This window comes from Gopherus flavomarginatus, chromosome 3 (genome assembly GCF_025201925.1).
Source record: "Gopherus flavomarginatus isolate rGopFla2 chromosome 3, rGopFla2.mat.asm, whole genome shotgun sequence".
Lineage (NCBI taxonomy): Eukaryota > Metazoa > Chordata > Testudines > Testudinidae > Gopherus > Gopherus flavomarginatus.
In genome coordinates this window covers 36,292,615-36,307,351 of record NC_066619.1, presented here as the reverse complement: position 1 = coordinate 36,307,351, position 14,737 = coordinate 36,292,615, and the positions used below count along the sequence as shown (strand labels likewise).

Genomic DNA, 14,737 nt, shown 5'->3' with positions numbered 1-14,737 from the left:
GGGCATTTTTTTTCTGGCATAGTTTCACTCTGAAAGCAGTAAAGTATGACAGGAAAAGGCAGCGGACAACAAAAAACACATTGCCAATTCAAAATTAAGATAACTAGATATTAATTCATGTTAAGATTAGTTTGTGACTCATGAAAGTTTCATGAGTCACAAACAAGATTATCTGGTCACATGGCTGCCAGAATACTTGTGAATAACTAATGATTCCACAGTCTCATCAAACCAAACTAAAGGCTTTAAACAGTGGAAGTATGTACAAATCAGTTCCTTTACTACTTCTGGACAGCGCCCCTAATGTTGATACACCTCAAATCCAAGCATCTTTCTATTAGAATTAAAAAAAATAAAACACACCAAATCTAATCCATAAAAATCAGCCTTGAGTTTATAACTTGAACTATTAGTAATAAAGTTAGTCTCATGTTTTCTCCCATACACACAGCCTCGTTCCTCCCCCAGATAATGTGGTAATTAATAATTTGGGACTATAATCTTCATAATTGTCACTCAGTTAAAGAAAAGAGAATGAGCTACTATTCTGTAGGAATGCAATTGTACCACAAAGTGAAGATTAAAAACCTGCTTAAGGAACTTTTAAATACTACTAGGACTAGTCAGTGACACTACCATTTAAATAGACATTCACACTATCTTGTGTTTATTTCAGTGCTGTCCAAAGGTTGTCTTTCAAAGTTATCTTTTTGTGGTGGTTTTTCAGAGTCCATGAGCTAATGAGATGACAGTCATGCCTTCCTTCATACCAGGCTACACTCAGATTCTTCTCTTTCTGCTTTCACTGCCTTTCTGTTAATTCATGTTGTACCTTAACACTACATCAATACTCTGAAAGACTGAGACACATGTTACATAGCTTGACATACATGGAGAGGGGGAGAATGAAGGGTCAAATCACTCCTTACTTTGTTCCCTTTAAAACAAAGATGAAGCAAAAATGCTTGCATGACTAGTAGTAGCATAGTACAATCAAAAAGCAGGTGGGGTGTGCCTGACACTTCTGTAACATATGTTTTAGCATGTGATAAAAAGCTTTCATTTGGCACCTACTCTTCATGGTCTTCTCTCCTAAAGAGTTAAATGATCAGTGTTATTTAAGACTCTTGTTTTGCTCCGCTGAGGAAGTCATGTGACTTGCACACAGCAGGTGCTTCAAATAGTGTGTAGGAAGAAGGGTGTGCTTGGCAGTTGAGCTACAGGCAGACATGCTTGGGATGTGCTCTGATGCTATCTGTATCACTGCTACTATTTAGTGAGAAACTCAATAGGTGATCATATATGTGACTAGACTGAGTATCCAGAATAGGGGATATTGCAGAATTGTCTGAGATAATCAACTGTGGGAGGGGCAGGGAAACCATCATTGATTATCTCTCTGATTTTCCATCATAAACATAAATGTGCTTCAGAATATGTCTCCTAGTTAGGAAGATACTTGGTGTGGTTCTAGGATGGAATATCACTCAAGAGCCTATTCTGTATTTGGCAGCCAAACAAGCCAACATATGCTTTAAATCTTACCCAAAAATATGGGGCCAGCTTTTGACAGAATACTAACCATGTGTTCTCAAAGCGAATGAGAACCCGTCTGACAGTCTGATCTGTTTTCTGAGATTCATGTTCCCATTGCCCCACTCACACACAGATCAGCAGCCAATTGGGAGAGCAGCCTGGGTGTCTTGTCAGCAGAATTTAGCTCTTAGGATGGATCTACGCTTGGCAAAACGAGCAAGTCACAGTGACTTTTCTTAGTCAGACAAGGAGCATCTCTGACACCAGCTGGCCACTCGAGTGTCCTGCATGTGAGGATCTCAGGCACACAGTTCTATTTAGCAGTGAATATTATGTTTTGGTTACTGGGCCTTTCTATCCTTAATGCTGCTTTAATCAAATAAATATTGCAAGAATATTCCCCTGAACAAGCCACTTGCAGAAAAGTACATGTTTGTTTTGTATTGTTCCTAAGGGAGTAAACTCTCACCCATATCTTTCCGAACACTTGTTTTCTCTCTCGTCCTGTCCAGTACATGCTTTACTTTAATTTTTGTTACTCAAAGTGAGAAATGTTTCTCTTTCCATTGAAAACAGAAGAATGGCAGTTTTGCCAGAACGGGATATGTGGATGTGATATACCTTGAGCATCACTCCTAATGCAGACTCTGGATTTGGGATGAAGATTTGCAGTTTCATGTGTCACCTAGTGTACCACATAAAACTTAATTCAATGCGAAGTACTTTGCACTTAAATATTGCACTGAGCCATGCAGCGCTGCTATTCTGATCAGGTGCGATGGCTCCATAAAATGCCAAGCTAATTATTGCCTCAGGTCAAACTGCAGAGTTGCAAAGCCCTAGTTTAGGGGTTGGTTATGTCATATGGATATAGTCCTGTAGGTGAGGCTGTGCAGAGCCACAGTACTCTAGAAGGAACAATGCCTCTGAGAGCTCCTCATTACACAGAGGCAGAATTCTTCTGCTGTGCTCACAAGGTTTAGATTCCTACTCCCTCTGTGGCCAACAGGGCCAGCTCCAGCTTTTTTGCTTCCCCAAGTGGTGAAGGAAAAAAAAAAGCTGCAATCTTCATTCTTTGCCAGTGATTCGGTGGCCGGTCCTTCCCTCCGAGAGGGACTGAGGGACCCACTGCCGAATTGCTGCCAAAGACCCAGACATGCCACCCCTTCCCATTGGCTGCCCCAAGCACCTGCTTCCTGTGCTGGTGCCTGGAGCTGGCCCTGGTGGCCAAATGCTGAGGTGAGAGGAGTCATGGCCGCACACTCTCCCATCCTTTCTGAAGTGCCTATGAGAATAAAGAGGGAGCTGGCCCTGCTTTTTTTTCTTCACACAGGTACTCCAATTCTTCCTGCCCTTATACACATTGTACAAAGGGTTGAGGCTACTCTCACACTCGCCAACTCTTGGATGCCCATGTAAGAGTCATGCAGAATCTGGATTTAGTAAGTACAAAGTGACCTAAATATTCCAAATATCTCTCTCTCACACACACACACACAGTCTATATGGTATTTTATCATGATTAAGGCTACAATTTAGTCATGAATATTTTTAGTAAAAGTCATGGACAATAAACAAAAATTCATGGTCTGTGGCCTGTCCATGACTTGTACTTAGGGCCCTACCAAATTCATGGTCCATTTTAGTCAATTTCACAGTCACAGGAATTTAAAAATCATAAATTTCATGATTTCATCTAATTAAATCTGAAATGTCATGATGTTGTAATTGTAGGGTCCTGACCCAAAAAGGAGTTGTTTTGGGGGCGGGGGGGGTACTACTATCCTTACTTCTGTGATGCTTATGGCAGCGGTGTTGCCTTCAGAGCTCGGCAGCTGAAGAGCGGTGGCTGCTGGCTGGGACCCCAGCTCGGAAGGCAGCAACACAGAAGTAATTGTGGCATGGTATGGTACTGCTACCCTTACTTCTGCACTGCTGCTGATGGGGTGCTGCCTTCAGAGCTGGGCGTCTAGCCAACAGCTGCCACTCTCTGGCCACTCAACTCAGAAGGCAGCATAGAAGTAAGGGTGGCAATACTGTGATACTCACCCCTTAAAATAATCTTGCGACCCCCCCCCCAAAACTCTCTTTTTGGGTCAGGATCCCCAATTTGAGAAATACTGTTCTTCCCCCATGAAATCTGTATGGTATAGGGTAAAAGCACACAAAACACCAGATTTCACAGGGAGGAGACCAGATTTCACAGTCTATGATGCGTTTTTCATGGCCGAAAATTTGGTGGGGCCTTACTTATACTATAAATACCCATTACTAAATCTTGGGTGGAGGGGGCTGCTGCTGGGGTGCCAAAGCCAGCGGCACCAGGTGCTGGGGATCGCCAGGCAGCATCTGCCCCAGAACTACTGCTCCAGCAGTACCTGGGTCCAGCTGCCCAGGGCCACCTGAGCAGCAGCTGGTGTGGCTGGCTCTGGGGGCACCTGCTTACTTGTTCTCATGTTTGGGGTTTAGGGAAGCACTTGCTTTGAAATGTAAAAATATTTGATCATGTTCGGGGTAGTGTTGTTTTATTTATTTTTATATTTATATATATATATATATATATTTTTATATATATAATATAAAATACCTTATACATCTGATATTTACCTAGTTAAACGTGGACTAACCATGTAAAAAGCAAAGTTAAACAAGACATTATTAGGCTTATATCATTTGACTTTCACCTGCTTCCACACAGGTTTTTATGTTTGAGTTTATGAACTATGAGGTAGGGATCAAAGACTGAAAAGTCAAACAAATATGTTATGGTTTATAGTAACAAATATATGCTGCTGCCTGGTCATTGTATACAGTCTCTGTATACTGTACAAAACCCTTTGGGTTTTGTTTTTGTTTTAGAACTGTGTGAAGTTCCATTCTTAATTTTAAATTATATTTGTAGCTGCAAACATCCCAATCTAAACAGGTTTTTTTCCTTTTTAATTTTGCAAAAAATGTTTTACCTTTTATGTAAATAAACCTAAAATTCTCACTTGTTTTAGCAGTATCCCAGTATCTTCCACTCTATTCAAACTGGCTTCATAAGATAGAGATGAAGACCCTGGCACATTCCTAATTACTGGTGCCAGGAGCACTCCTAGACAAGGGTAGAAGGCACTCTCTAAATCGTCATGTTTTCAGGCTAGGGTGACCAGATGATGTTAAGAGGAAAATATTGAGACTGCCACACGGGGGGCATGGTTTGTTTGTTTGTTTTTTTACACTCACGCGAGTTCAGCAGCAATTTGGCAGAGAGCCCTTCAGTGGTGAATGGTCTTTGGTGGTATTCGGCGACGGGTAATAAACCTTGCTGACAAAGACAGAAGCACCCACCGCTGAAATACTGCCTAAGATAGTCTGCAACTGAAGGACTCTCTGCCGAATTGCCACCAAAGACCAGGAAACAAGATATCGGGACAAATGGCATCCCGGCCGTACTCTGGTCGGGACGCAGGACAAACTCCTCAAAATCGGGACAGTCCCGATTTTATCAGGACATCTGGTCACCCTATTTCAGGCAGAGGGAAAAAATTCATTCCAAAGGCCTAGAACTACTGGAGTGCTAACATAACCACAGCAGCATGAAACGGAAATCTTTACTACAAATGTTGTTTAAAAACATGAGCCTTCATGACTGGTATTCTAGGAAAACTTATTTGTACCCAATATAGTGTAGCCGTTGATGTCTAGAGCTAATGTTTGCATTTGCGTATGATTACATTTCTATTACTGCCGAGGCCAATGTCTGAATGGATGTGATGCTCGCTATTTGCCAATCATATAAGTAAAGCTGCCTAGAAGTAGACTTAGATGAACACCTAGGCCTGGTCTACACTGAAAAATTACATCGTGATTTGTGGGGGAAAAAGTGTAGAATCAAATTAAGTAAAAATCCTAAATGAACCAAACTGTACCATAGAATTTCTATGGATAGTAATTTCATGCTCAAATAATAAGAATATAGCAGTAGAGATATATTACCGACCACCTGACCGGGATGGGGATAGTGACTGTGATATGGTCAGGGAGATTAGAGAGGCTATTAAAATAAAAAAAACTCAGGAATAATGGGAGATTTCAACTGTCCCTATATTGACTGGGTACACGTCACCTCAGGATGGGATGCAGAGATGAAGTTTATTGACACCTCAAATGACTGTTTCTTGGAGGAGAGGCAATTCTTGATTTAGTCCTTGGTGGAGCACAGGAGGTGAATATAGTTGGACTGCTTGGTAATAGTGACCATAATATAATTTAAATCTAACATCCCTGTTGCAGGAAAACACCACACTGGCCCAACACTGTAGCATTTAATTTTAGAAAGGGGGACTACACAAATATGATGAAGTTAGTGAAACAGAAATTAAAAGGTACAGTGCCAAAAATGAAATCCCTGCAAGCTGCATGGAAACTTTTTAAAGACACTATAATAGAGGCTCTACTTAAATATATACCCCAATTTAAAAAACATAGTAAGAGAACCAAAAAAGTGACACTGGCTAAACAACAAAGTAAAAGAAGCGGTGAGAGGCAAAAAGGCATCCTTTAAAAGATGGAAGTTAAATCCTAATGAGAAAAATAGAAAGGAGCATAAACTCTGGCAAATAAAGTGTAAAAATTATAATTAGGAAGGCGAAGAAAGAATTTGAACAGCTAGCCAAAGACTCAAAGTAATAGCAATATATTTGTAAGTACCTCAGAAGCAGGAAGCCTGCTAAACTACTAGTGGGGCCACTGGACAATTTAGATGTTAAAGGAACACTCAAAGACAATAAGACCACTGCGGAGAAACAAAATGAATTCTTTGCGTCGGTCTTCATGGCTGAAGATGTGAGGGAGATTCCCAAACCTGACCCATTCTTTTTAGATGACAAATTGGAGGAACTGTCCCAGATTGAGGTGTGATTAGAGTTCCATTAGCGTGTTGGAACAAATTGATAAATTAAACAGTAATATGTCACCAGGATCAGATGGTATTCACCAAGAGTTTTGAAGGAACTCAGATTTGAAATTGCGGAATTACTAACTGAAGTCTGTAACTTATCATTTAAATCAGCTTCAGTTCCACATGAGTAGAGGATAGCTAATGTGATGCCAATTTTTAAAAAGGACTCAGGACGTGATCCTAGCAATTACAGGCCAGTAAGCCTGACTTCAGTACTGGGCAAACTGGTTGAAACTATAGTGAAGAACAAAATTGTTAGACATATAGATAAACATAATTTGCTGGGAAAGAGTCAATATGGTTTTGGTAAAGGGAAATCTTGCCTAACCAATCTACTAGAATTCTTTGAGGGGGTCAACAAGCATGCGGACAAGAGGGATCCAGTGGATATAGTGTACTTAGATTTTCAGAAAGCCTTTGACAAGGTCCCTCACCAAAGGCTTTTAAACACAGTAATGGGATAAGAGGGAAGGTCCTCTCATGGAGTGGTACCTGGTTAAAGGTAGGAAACAAACCGTAGGAATAGTCGGTTTTCAAAATGGAGAGAGGTAAATAGTGGTGTCCCCCAGGGTCTGTTCAACATATTAATAAATGATCTGGAAAAGGGGGTAAACAGTGAGGTGGCAGAATTTGCAGATGATATAAAACTACTCAAGATAGTTAAGTCCCAGGCAGACTGCAAAGAGCTCCAGAAGGATCTCTCAAAAATAGGTGACTGGGCAACAAAATGGCAGATGAAATTCAATGTTGATAAATGCAAAGTAATCTACACTGGAAAACTTAATCCCAACTATACATATAAAATGATGGGGTCTAAATTAACTGTTACCACTCAAGAAAGAGATCTTGGTGTCATTGTGAATAGTTCTCTGAAAACATCCACTCAATATGAAGCGGCAGTCAAAAATGTGAACTGAATGTTGGGCATCATTAAAAAGAACTAGATAAATTCATGGAAGATAGTTCCATCATTGGCTATTAGCCAGGATGGGCAGGGATGATGTCCCTAACCTCTGTTAGCCAGAAGCTGGGAATGAGTTACAGGGAATGGATCACTTGATGATTACTGGTTCTGTTCATTCCTTCTGGGGCACCTGGCGTTGGCCATTGTCAGAAGACAGGATATTGGGCTAGATTGACCTTTGGTCTGACCAACTATGGCCATTCTTTATGTTCTTATTGAACTAGCTACATCACTCAGGCAGTGAAAAATTTCCTGCCCTGAGCACTGTAGTTATAGATCTAACCTCCGATGTAGATGCAGCTAGGTCAACAGGAAAATTCTTCCATCACCCTGGCAAAAGCCTCTTGGGGAGATGGATTAACCACAGTGATGGTAAAACCCATTCCTATGTTTCTTCTGACAATGTCTTTCAACCTAGTGCTCCCTGTTCTCTGTTTAGTTTTGCCCATTTGGATTTGCACACTTCCCAGGTTAAACCATCCATGTGTCCCATTCCACAATGAGAACAGGCAAAGTGATCAAAGTTCACCATCTAGTGGAATTTGGCAGCATTACACTAATGCTATGAATCGATGAGAGGAATTGCAGTGTTGACTGTGATATGTTACTGTCTAATAGAATCTTGGCAATATAACAAACATACCGTGCAAATCCTAGTCCTGCTGAAGTCAATGGCACAATTCAGACTGATTCAGTAGGACCAGGATGTGGCCCTGTATATCAGTGGCTAAATGAAAAATCTGAAAAAATAAAAATGTTTTAGTTCAAACCAAAACTCTCTTGTTTCACATGACAAAATGTGAACACTCCTCCCCTCCCCCCCCCAAAATCATTTGAGTCCAACAAAATTCCATTTGATTCAAAATGAATTTTTTTCAGGTTTTGTTGCTACTGCTGCTATGGTTGTTACACTGTCAAGTGGTTTTTACCTTTTTAAAAAAAATAAAGAAATCTAGCTAAATTTCTAACTCCTATCATTTCAAAACAGAGTAAAAACATTTTTTCCAAATGGTCAAAATGATCTGTTTTTACTCTTTAAAAAATTTTTTTAATTCATCCTAAACTGTTCTCAAATAAAATTTAGTGAATAGTTTTGGTTGTCCAGAAACTGCCTTATTTGGCAAATAAACTATTTGACTGAAAAATTTCTTTCAGCTCTAGTCTGATTATTTTATATTTCATCTGCTATATCTCACGATCCAAAATTGGCTTCATTCTTTACTTCTCTAGTCACTTTTTTATCATTAACTGTTTGGTAGAGGAGCATACATAGGACTGGAACTTAGAATCTCCTAGTGGTGCATGAAGCAATCCATTTTCCCACTGCTGTCTATCCAGAGCAAGATGTTTGACTCCATTGTGAACTGTCTCCATGATGGAAGCATTGTTTTTGATCATCCTGCAATAGGTCATTCTTTGTCCTCCAGGTAGAATCTTGTCTAAGTCATACCTTGTGCTGCTGTCACAGGATTGCCTGATGACATGGCCAAAACACTACAGCTGTCTTTCTCTAATTATTGAGTCCAGTCTGCTGACTAGGGTTGCCAACTTTCCAATCGCACAAAACCAAACACCCTACCCCTTCTCTGAGGCCCCACCCTGTGCTCACTTCATCCACCCTCCCTCCATTGCTTGCTCTCCCCCACTCTCACCTACTTTCACCAGGCAGAGGGTTGGGGTGCAGAAGGGGGTAAGGGCTTGCTCTGGGTGGGGTTGGGGATGAGGGGTTTGGATGCAGAAGAGGGCTCCAGGTTGGGGCAGGGAGTTGGGGTGCAGGAGAGGGTGAGGGCTTGGGCTGGGGATGCAGGCGCCAGGCTGGAGCAGGGGATTGGGGTGTATGTGGGTCTGCGGGGTCTGAGTGGTGCTTACTGTGTCTCCCAGGAATTGGCCACCAGGTCCCTATGGCCCCTAGATATATGGGTGGCCAGGGAGCCTCAGTGCACTGCCTCTGCAGCTCTAGTTGGTCTAAGTTCCAGGCCAATCGGAGCTGTGGAGCTGGCACTCAAAGCCTGTCCATGTGTTTAGGGGCTGCAGGGACACGGTGACTGCTTCTGGGAGCCATGTGGAGCCAGGGCAGGCAGGGAGCCTGCCTTAGCCCTGGGCTTTTAGTGGCCCAGTCAGTGGTGCCGACCAGAGCTGCCAGGGTCCCTTTTTGACCAGGTGTTCTGGTCAAAAAACAAGACGCCTGGCAATCCTACTGCTGATCCATGTAGTGCAGCACTTCCACATGAATTCCCAAGAATTTTCTTAAACAATGCTAGTGGAATGCATTCAGCTTTTTGTTGACTACTTCTACTTTTTTAATCATACAGTAGTGTTGGAAGGACAATAGCATCACACAATCTAATTTTAGTGTGTAGATCTATCTTCTTACTCTTCCAGATAATTTTACAAATGGGAAAATATCAAGTGGCTTGACCAGTTCTTACCTTCGCTTTAGTGAGCTGGCCACTATCTGCTATTGTACTTCCAAGATAGACAAAGTCATCAACTTTTTCCTAATCTTCTCCATTAATCACACATCCACCAGTGTTGACAGCATTCTCTGTCTCCATGGTCTTGGGTCTTCTGCACATTCATATGAAGTCCCACTTTAGCAGCTTCTGTTTTTATGGTCATAAAAAGTCTTTCATTCCATCCAAGTTAGTATCCAATACGTCTGTGTCATCTCAAAATCAAGTCTCTCAGCTTTTCTCTCGCCCAAACAATACCAGTGTCCTTGGCAGCTGCAGTCTTTGGCAATGCAGAAGAGAAGTGGGGATAGTATGCAACCTTGCCTTATGCCACTAACAATTTAAACGTTCTGTGTCTCCACTCTGTCCTGCTTCAACCTACAGATTTGTCCTAGAAATTTTATTCTAAATTAAAAATCTTCGCTGGAATTCCCTAGTGTCTATGGGGATCTTCCAGAGGGTTTCTCTGTGGACATTATTAAATGCTTTCTAAAATCAAGGAAGTTAAAAACCACCTTATGCTCTGAATACTAGCAGTTCTCAGTAAATCTTCCCAAGGTGAAAATCTGGTCTGAATATAACCTACCAGATCAAAATCCAGCTGCTGCTTCTCTGAGTACTTTGTCAACAGCAGTTTTCATCCTATTCCAAATGATAATGCAAAACACTTTATTGCCAGGCACAAATAGGTGTGTCACCTCTCTCCAGGTATCACAAATAAACTGCTCCCCCTTTTTAGGAAATCAATAGATGACACCTCTTCTCCAATCTTTAGGATAACTCTGTTTCCCAAACCATCCAGCACACGTAACTCACCATCACTTGCTTTCCACCTTTTTACATCTCAGCTTCTGTCTCATCAAAGCTTGGTGCTTTACCACTCTGCAAGGGTCCTCCTGGGTCATCAAGTCCAGGCACTTGCTATTGCAGGCAGCCACATTATATAATCCCATTCATAAATTTATCAAGCTCCGTCTGAAAACTGCCCCCACTGCTCCTGTTGATTACAGAATGTCACTCCTCTGATGGTTAGAAACCCTCTTCTAATTTCCAGCCTGAACTTGTTCATGGCCAGTTTATATCCATTTGTTCTTGTGCCAAGATTGTCCTTTAGCTTAAATAGCTCTTCTCCCTCTCTAGTATTTAACCCTCTGATGTAGTTCTACAGAACAATCACATTCCCTCTCAGCCTTTGTTTTGCAAGACTAAACAAGCCAAGATCTTTGGATGTGTCTGTGCGGCAACTAGGAGCCAGCCTGGGTAGACAGACTAGGGTTGCCAATTTTGGTTGGATGTATTCCTGGTGGTTACATCACATGACAATTTTTAGTTAAAAAAATTAATCTTGGAGATTCCAGGACAATCCTGGAGGATTAGCAACCCTAAAACACTCATACTAGCTCCGCTCAAGCTAGTGGGCTAAAAATAGCCAGGTGGATGTTGTGACTCAGGTGGCAGCATGGGCTCGCAAGCCCACTTGATCCTCTTCAGTCCAAGGTTTGGTCAGTAGTCCAAGGTGCCACAATGTCCACACTGCTATTTTTAGCACAATAGCTCGAGTCAACCTAGCACAAGTCTGTCTTCCCAGGCTGGGAGGTGCACTCACAGGTGCAGTGTAGACATACCCTTTGACACTTTCTTCTGAGCCTCAGCTAAGTGTTCAGATCACGGAGCCACAAGGCCCACTTGGATTGAGTCAGTAATCAAGCCCTATCGTAATATTTATCCACATGTGGGCGCTTACTGATACCTTTGTCACTTCCTGACTTGCATGCTTAACCATGGAACCCTCATGTTCTCTGATTGCCAGCTGTCTTGCAACAATTGCTACTCTTTCACTCCTTACTCTGTATCCAGGATCAACCCCTCTGCCTCTTTCTTTAGAAGGCAACATAGTAGCTAAAGCTGCACAAAAAATCTTGTATTTCAGTTTTCATGAAAAATTACAAAGCGTTGAGACTTTTTAACAAAAAGAATATACTGATCTTTGTGATGGTTCCCCCCCCCCCCCCCCCCGCTTTTCTAGTGGCACAGTGGAAGAGATGGTGGGAGGAAGAAAAGGAAAAAAAATTGAGGTGGTAAGTTTGTTTTTAAAAAATCAGACTACTGAAAGAGAGAAATTTTCCCAAAAAGCCCCTTTGTCAATAGTTTAGAACACACAATATTGTCCCGCTCTAATCATGACAGGTTTGTCCAGCCAGAAGCACAAAGTGTTTGTCTCTTGGCTCTATACTCAAACAGAAACTAGTTTAGGTTTCAGAAGCATGTGGTTGAATGTTCGTATGTAGAATTTGTATGTGAAGTTAATGGTCTTTCTTCCACTGTGCATCTTTCATTCATAGTCAGTTTTAAGACTTATATTCAAACTAAAAAGCTATGGAAAAATTTACAGAAACATCTCTCTATTAGTTACCATCTGTTACCATTGTCCCAAAACTGTGGGGTGCACAGGAACTTCTTGGCGGGGAGGGGGAGATGTGGCAGGGCCCAGGCCAATCCCTACAGGGACCAGGGAGGGCGCACCACCCACCCTTACCCCCCATTGCAGCCCTGGCCACAGCTCCCAACCGCAGCCCCACTCCTGATCCTACACTGAGCAGGTTCCTGCATCATCCACAACTCTGTCTTTTGCTGGCCCAATTGTGTTCTCATGAGGCCAAAGTAAATTCAGAGTAAATCCATTTGATCATACTTATTCAATGGTAATTGCAACTAAACATTGACCCAGTATAATGCAAAGATCTGAAGGGCTTCTGTCTTGTACATTGCACAGAGTCCACCCTGCACACTGAAGGAGGCAGCCAGGCACAGGTCCTGCAGGAATATATATAGCACAGGCCATAGAACTTCCACAAAATAATTCCTAGGGCATATCATTTAGAAAAAAATTTACTCTTGGTTTAAATATCGTCAGTGATGGCAGATTTCCCATGACCTTTGGTAAGCTATTCCAATTACTCTCACTGTGTGATGGGGAATGCACTGGGACTGCAGTTAATTCCTCTCTTTGAGCCAAGGAAGCTCCACCCCCTCGACCCTGCTGGGTATGCTCTGGCGGGAGGTAAGGTATAAAAGAGAGCAGCCCAGTTCATTTGGGGCTGACCACCAGAGAGGAAGGAGGTTTGCTGTAGACTCCTGCTGAAGGTTGCTCACACTCCATGATGCGGAGGCCAGCCAGATGGCAGCAACCCACAACCTCCAGGCTCCAGATGCCACAGAGGGAGGAGAGCCTAGGGGCGCCACGAGACCACAAGCTGCAGAGAAGTGGATAGGAAGTAACACAGGGAGGTGGTTGCTGTATTTTGATTGGATCCCCATCCCACCACCGACAGGGCCCTGGCTTGGCACCCCCTATCCTGGCTGCTGCCCACCCTGGGGTGGCAGCCTGCCTCACCAGCCCTACTGTCTCTGGCCACTAGGCCACACAACCCTGATTGTGAGGGCCACGCTACAGACTCTGGCTGCTAGGCTGCACAGCCCTGATAGAGAAGGCAGATAGGACACATCACTCTGAGACCAGAGGGGTTGTGCAGACTTGCCCATGGGCCTCTAATGACCCGTACCCCATCCCAAAAATGGACGGGGCATGTATGACCTGCTACACACTTTTAAAAAATATATGCCTTATTTCCAGTCTGAATTGTCTAGCTTCAACTTCCAGCCATTTGAGCACATTATACCTTTCTCTTCTAGAGAATATTTATTAAATATTTGTTCCCCATGGAGAGACTTAGAGACTATAATCAAGTCACACCTTCTCTTTGTTAAGTTAAATAGATTGAACTCCTTAAACCTTTTAGTAATAGACTTGTTTTCTAATCCTTTACACATGCTCAGGGCTCTTCTCTGAACCCTCTCAAATTTATTAATATCCTTCTTGAATTGTGGACACCAGAACCGAACGCAGTATTCCAGCAGTGGTTGCACCTATGCCAAATACAGAGGTAAAATAACCTCTCTAATCCTACTTGAGATTCCCCTTGTTTATGCATCCCAAGATCATATTAGCCCCTTTGGCCAAAGAATCACACTGGGAGCTCATGTTCAGCCCCCGCAACCTCCAAACCTTTTAAGTCACTGCTTCCCAGGATAAAGTCCCCCATCCTCTAAGCAGGGCCTACATTCTTTGTACCTGTTTATGTACCTTTATATTTAGCCATATTAAAAGGCATAGTTTATTTGCAGCCATCTTACCAAGTCATCCAGAACACTCAATGAGTGACTTGTCCTCTTCATTATTTACCATTTCCCCCAATTTTTGTCAGTGATGATTTTGTGTTTTCTTCCAAGTCATTAATAAAAAGGTTAAATAATGTAAGACCAAGAACAAATCCCAGCCAGATTCCACTAGAAACACTGTTCAATGATGATTCCCTGTTTACAATTAAATTTTGAGACATTTCCAGATTTTAATCTATTTAATATGTGCCATGTTAATTTTATATCTATCTAGGTTTTTTTAATCAAAACATTGTGTAGTATCAAGTCAAATGTCTTACAGAAGTCTGTAAAAGCAGCAAAGAATCCTGTGGCACCTTATAGACTAACAGACGTTTTGGAGCATGAGCTTTCGTGGGTGAGTACCCACTTCCTCAGATGCATCTGAGGAAGTGGGTACTCACCCACGAAAGCTCATGCTCCAAAACGTCTGTTAGTCTATAAGGTGCCACAGGATTCTTTGCTGCTTTTACAGATCCAGACTAACACGGCTACCCCTCTGATACTTTACAGAAGTCTAAATATATTATATCAACATGTTTGCATTGTAATCTCAACAGAGAAAGTATCAAATTAGTTTGATGGGGTCTATTTTCCATAGTCTTTGTTTATTAGTACTAA

General features: G+C 42.2%; 1 protein-coding gene across 1 annotated transcript in view; it reads right to left on the bottom strand.

Moving 5' to 3' along the window:
• The window catches only part of LOC127047952 (uncharacterized), a 438,685-nt gene that overhangs the window by 228,954 nt on the left and 194,994 nt on the right, over nucleotides 1-14,737 (bottom strand). The window lies entirely within an intron of this gene.